This window comes from Sminthopsis crassicaudata, chromosome 6 (genome assembly GCF_048593235.1).
Source record: "Sminthopsis crassicaudata isolate SCR6 chromosome 6, ASM4859323v1, whole genome shotgun sequence".
NCBI lineage: Eukaryota > Metazoa > Chordata > Mammalia > Dasyuromorphia > Dasyuridae > Sminthopsis > Sminthopsis crassicaudata.
In genome coordinates, this window is record NC_133622.1 from 112,571,140 (window position 1) to 112,577,148 (window position 6,009).

The window sequence follows — 6,009 nt, forward strand, 5'->3', positions numbered from 1 at the left end:
TGCTCTCCAGAATTTCAATTAATTCAGTAGTTTGAGGTTAGTTTTGTTCTCTTGGGGAGTTTCTCTTCCCCTCCGGCCAGTCCCTTTACTTTCAGGTCCTCCACTAGGGAGACATTTGGACTTTAGAAGTGCCCCTCAATACTTTCTATTGAAAGTATTAAAGAACCCTCCGCCGTCACCTCAGGGTACCAGGCCTCCTCAATACCCATCGTCCGCAGGCAAGGCGCGCAGGTAAGGCGCACTGTGCAGTCCCACCGTCCGGCCCGAGGGGGAGGCGAGGAAACTTGCGACATCTCCCAATTTCCGCGCCAGTACTCCAGAGCTGGACCGCTCCGGGCGGCCCTTTAAGTCATTCCCGGATCCAAAAGGGGGTACTGGGGTGGTAGGGGAAAAGAAGGGGAAGGGAGTGACTGGCCACTAAGAGCGATTTCCTCTCATGTCTTACTCCAAACTCCCCGATCCAGACACCTACATCATCCATCCCACCTCAAGGAAGACTCAACAAGCCCCTCCCGAAACTTAGGCGGGGGGAGGGGCAGGGGGAATCTTGCTCCCCTCTTCTCTCACCTCGTTTTACCGCTTCTACTGCTGCTCCTTAGGAGTCACCCCTGTCTTTGTAATCTTAACCCGAGACAGAAGGAACCCGTTTTCCTGCTCAAATTTCAGGTGTCGCCGCCTGCTTCTGTTGGCTTGGGAAAGTGAGCGGATTTTTTTAATTGTTGCGGTCGGTCGTTGGCCCGCGGGTGGGTGGGTCTGCTTTTTGCTGCGCAGTACCTGCCCCGACTAGGGTATACGGGCGCCGCCGGAACCCCCGGACTCCCGTGCCCGGTGGCCGGGCGCTGCTGGCGAGGCTCCCGGCACGGCCCCTGCCCCCCTCCCGCGGTCGGGGCTGCAGCCTCCCTGTGGCGCGGCTGGGGGCTCGGCGGCTGGGCACTCAGCTCCGCATCCCACGGGGACTGGCGCTTCACGCGGCCGCAGCCTCGCCGCCTTCTTGGCGCATGGACTCGGCTCCGCTCCTGCCCACGCCTCGCAGCCTCCACAGCACGCAGCACCGACGGACCGACGGACCGACGAACGGACGAACAGACTGGGTACTCCCGGGAGGAGGAGGGGTGGGAAGAGGAGGAGGACGAGGAGGAGGAGGAAAAGAAGGAAGAGGAGGAGGTGCGCTGGCACTAGCGGGCTGGCTCCTTGCGCCCCCTCAGGGAGCTGCTCTTCGAGTCAATCCCCCTACTCGATCCGGGCCGCGAACCTTGGGACAGTCGCTTAGCCCCGCCCCCTGCCCTCCCCACCCCCTGCAAGGCGTGTTCTGTGCCCCGAGGGTCACCGCTTGCCTTGGTCCTTACGCCCGCCTTCTTTACCTCAACCACCACCCCCAACTCTCCACTTCCCTTCCAAAAGACCCAAATTTTGAGTGGCTACCCCTCCTTCCCGGGTCCATCTACCTCCCCTTTCCTCTCCTTGTTTCCAAAGCCGACCCCTTCGTAAAGTTTTCTGAGGGGACTAGAAAGATGAAAAAGTGAGGGTGAGGGTGGGAGCGGGGAGGGGCACGTAAACCTCTGATCTTGACCCTATGACCCAGATTTCCCTTGGAAGCGTCGGGAAAAGTAGAAATCTGAATACGGCAACAATTCCGAGTAGCGGCTCGCGGATGTTGCCTAGGTGTTTTTGGCTTACTTAAGCTTCTTGGGTAGCGCCCGCAAGTGATTAGACTACGCGGCGGTTCTCTCAGAAAGTTGAATTTTCAAGCAAAATTTTCTTTTTATGTTTTTCTTTTGTGCCTGGCAGGCAGCGGCTGAGGCGGCACGGAGTCCGGGCCGAACAGGCACGAGTGGTTTTCGGACAATACAAGCCCTGAAGAATAGGTCGATTTGCTGTTAAGTACAGTTTGTAGTGTTCGACGAGTTGAATGATTGGGAGGAAGTAAAAATAATTTAATTAAACTATGGCAGTTTTCCTCCAACCTCCGATGACCCTGGGCAAGTCTAGCTCAGTTTCCTCTTATGTAAAACGGTATTGCTAATAATAGCACCTGCCTCCCAGCGTTGTGGTATAAAATGAGTTCATATCTGTAAAGAATTTTTGGCGAATCTTAATAAATATTTACTAAGAGACAACCAGTTAGTGCCAGATACAACATGTATGCGGCGATACAAATATACAATACAAATTTAAATACTAAAATAGTCCTTATCCTCCTGAAAGAATACAATAAACTTAAGAAAGAGTTGGGGAAGATACTGGCAAAAATCCATAAAAATGAAGCCTAGTAGGATATGAAAAGATAGTGGACCTGGAACCCTTCCTTAATGAAAGTTTAGAGTTTATGCCCCCAAATCTTAGTGTATAAATATTATTAGTTATTATTGTGGCTTTATATAGTAGAGATTGTTTAAAAACAGTGACTAAGTAGTAAATCTAATTCTTTTGGGAGTCCAAAAACATTTCTAGCCTTAAAAAAAAATTTCAACATATTGATATATTCGCGAGATAGATATATATATATATATATATATATATGTATGTATTCAAATGTAATCAATATATTTCAAAAGAATTTTATATAGTTTGTAACCAACATTAATGTTTCCCTAAGGAAATCACTGAATGTATAGAAAAATTATTACTCTTTTGTAACCTGGGGTATTACCCTTATTTAAAGACTAATAGATCTCACCTAGAATTTCCATTTTCGAGGTAGTGATACTGTGAATGTAGTGATGAGGAAAGTTCATCTTCAAATCCAGCCTCAGAGACTTATTAGCTGTGTGATCCTAGAACACTTTGCCTCAGTTTCCTTACTCTTCTGGAAAATGAGCTGAAGAAGGAATTGCAAACCACTCCTTTATCTTTGTCAAGAAAGCCTCAAAAGGAATCATAAAGATTTGGATATGACTGAAGCTCGATGACATTTATTTCCCACCTTCCAAACAATCTATCATTTGTTTGTTCTGTGTTACTAGGTATGCCTACTAAGGAATTGCTGCATGTGATTGTGGTCATTTGGGCCAAGTCCAGTCAGAAAAACAACTAGTTTTAATATATATTTGCCCACTTCTAGATAAAATAGCATTACATATAAATGTAAATTTAAATTATGTTTTTTTCTAAAATTCTGTAATTTATATCTCATCAAACAAAATGTTTGAATTTGAATGTGTAAACCTATCCAAGTGGCTCCAGAAAGGTTCTTTTCAAAACAATGCATTTATTTAACAAATAATGCAAGGTTCTCTAAAATTCACTTGTAGATTTTCTACAATCTTTATGCAATATTTCATATTTGAAAATATGAATTTTAAATACAATACAATTAATATAATATAACCTTTATATGAATGAGTATCATCACTATGAACAGCAGTAATTATGCTTTATGCAGTACATGTAGTTTTTGTTTGTTTTGTTTTTAACAAACTCACCCTGCAGGGTTTTAATTTAAAAAAAAAAAAAAAAAAGTAGGTGGCACAGTAAGAAGAATGCTAGACCAGGAATCAGGAAGGCCTAAGTTCAAATTTGGCCTTAAAGATTTTTATTAGCTGTGTGATACTGAGCAACTAATTTAAACTAAATCTGTCATAGGATACTGCCTTTAAAATTTATTGTTTCTCATCTCTCTTAGCTAGAAAACTATATAACTCAACTATTGAATCAAAAACAAATTGTCTGAGTAAGGCCTTTTAAAATTCAACTATGAGTAAAGTACATTGTGTTTCAACTTTTAAAAACATCCTGGTTACTCAAAGTTTGTTTTTGTGTTTTGTTTTTTGTTTTTTTTCAATCCTTTGTTCCAGAACCTCAAGTACTCTTGAGTTAGGTAAAATTATATTACTGTATGCCATAGCGATATATGCTTTTATAAGTATGCTCACAAATGCACAAAACCCCTTATCACTCCCAGATTTCAAGCCTTTTGAGGCCAGTGACTATATGTTTTCGCATATTTCTCATAGTTCTCACATAGAATTGTATCAAGCCTTACTATAGTGGTAAGCTATAATATCTGGAAGAAGTGGGATTCACATATTTAAAATATGAAATTGTGAAAACTTTTCTGAAAGTACTTAATAAACTTTAAAAGTTGGTAATGGATAGAGTCAACTTCAATAAAAAACTGAGTCAGTATTTCCCTCTGACACAAATTTGACTCTTAAGCAGTCACTTAATTTCTCAATTTCCTCTAGGCAACTGTATTTGTAAACGGAGTTTTCTCACTAAGAATGAATGAAATTCATCAAACACCAATGAAATCCCAAGTCTGGTCCAAATTTTTAAAAGTGCTATGTAAGTAATTGTTAAGGAAGATTTTACTTCATTTTTAAATCCATGAATTTGATTTTATAATACTTTAAATATTTTTAAACCTCACCTCCAAATTCATTCATCTTTAAATGTGAATTCCAGTACTAGATAATTCATGAGTAATATACAACTAATGTAGAATATAATGGCAGAATTTCAGTTCAACAATATTGACATTTGATAGAGTATTATTTGTCAATATTGACAAACGAGTCTACTTTGAGTGAGGTTCTGAACAGGATATTAGGGAAACAAAACATAAAGAATAAAAAGTACCTGCCTTCAAAATGCTTTCATTTTTACAAAACTATGACTAAAAGGATTCACAGGTAACATAAGAAATACATGACAAAGAAAACTGGACTCATTAGAAAAGAAGAGTTCTACTAGGGAGTTAGTGAAGAGAGCAAGGTGACAAGGGCCAAAGAAAACTCCATGGAATTTCACACCAAAAAGGAAGGAGGATATGGATGAGAATCCCACAAAACAAAATTGAAGAAGGGTTAGAGGGAAGAAAACTAGGATAGAAAGAAGTTCCCAAAATCAAGGGAAGAGAGGATGAATGGTTTCATAAGCTTCGGATCAAAGAAAGTAAGATTAATAAAAAGCCATTGGATTTGTCAGTAACAACCCTGTCAGTAACAACTCTGTTTGACCCTCTCCACTTTCCTATTTAACTAAAATAGAATGTATTTCTGTCTCTTCTATTTCACACTGTAAAACTTACCCACATCTTCACCCATCATCTCCACTTTACTCCATATTACAGGAAGAAAGAAACCTCTTTCCCTACACTAACTCTTTTCTTTGTGCCCTCAATTCCTTCTATACCTCCTTCCTCAAGTTTATTCCATCAATTGATTACCCCTCCTCATGTTTTATCTCTCTCAACATTTACTGTCTAGACCATTTACCTACAAATATGTACAGCTATCCTTAGGAAACCATCACTTCATCCTATCATACATTTATCTTTTCCCTTCCATAATCAGAGAGATGTCCCTTTGATGCCTCCATTTCCTTTCCTCCTCTTCAATTTCTGGCACTTTGGCTTTAGATCTCACCATCTGATTATAGCTGATCTCTACAAGCACTCTTGCAGCTCTAAACCTATGTTCCAGTTCTCCAATTTATGTTATGAGAGGAAAATCTCTGCTGAGAAAGAAGAGGGAAAAGAAATTTTGTGGGCTGGAGAGACATTCATTTTATCTTTGTATACTCAGTATCTAGCACAGAGCATGGCATAACCGAGTCAGATTTTTTTCCCCAATACATTGTGCTTCTATTTTGTGCCAGTGATGACTATGATTATTTAAAAGGTTTGAACAGTATGACTGTATATCCAGCTTAAAAAAGTTTCCCAATTATTTCAGCAAGATATTACAAAATAATAGATTTACCAAAGTAAAAATTAATTTTCTAAGTCCTTCTGTCTCCATTTTAAAGATAGTATAGATTTATCCAAGTTTTGCTCCTTAGAAAGAAAAATATTATCAACAAAATGTTATGAAAAAATTTCCTGAGAATTTTTTTCTGCTATTATGAAGATATTTATTTATTCCAGTATTCCATATTCCACATTCAAATAAAAAGAACACTGGGCAAGGAGCCCAGTTTAGATGACCTTGGGCAATTAAGTGATCTTCAGGAAATCATTTATTCTCTCCAAGTCTCATATTCCTCAAGGATAGAGTACAGTGAGATAAT

The 6,009-nt window shown here is 40.4% G+C and overlaps 1 protein-coding gene across 1 annotated transcript in view; it reads right to left on the reverse strand.

Moving 5' to 3' along the window:
- Nucleotides 1-827, reverse strand: part of UGT8 (UDP glycosyltransferase 8) — an 80,310-nt gene extending 79,483 nt beyond the window's left edge. The window contains exon 1 of the mRNA XM_074276346.1: nt 568-827. The gene's annotated coding sequence lies outside the window, so the exon portion shown is untranslated. The remainder of the gene's footprint in view (nt 1-567) is intronic.
- Nucleotides 828-6,009: the final 5,182 nt, after the last annotated feature.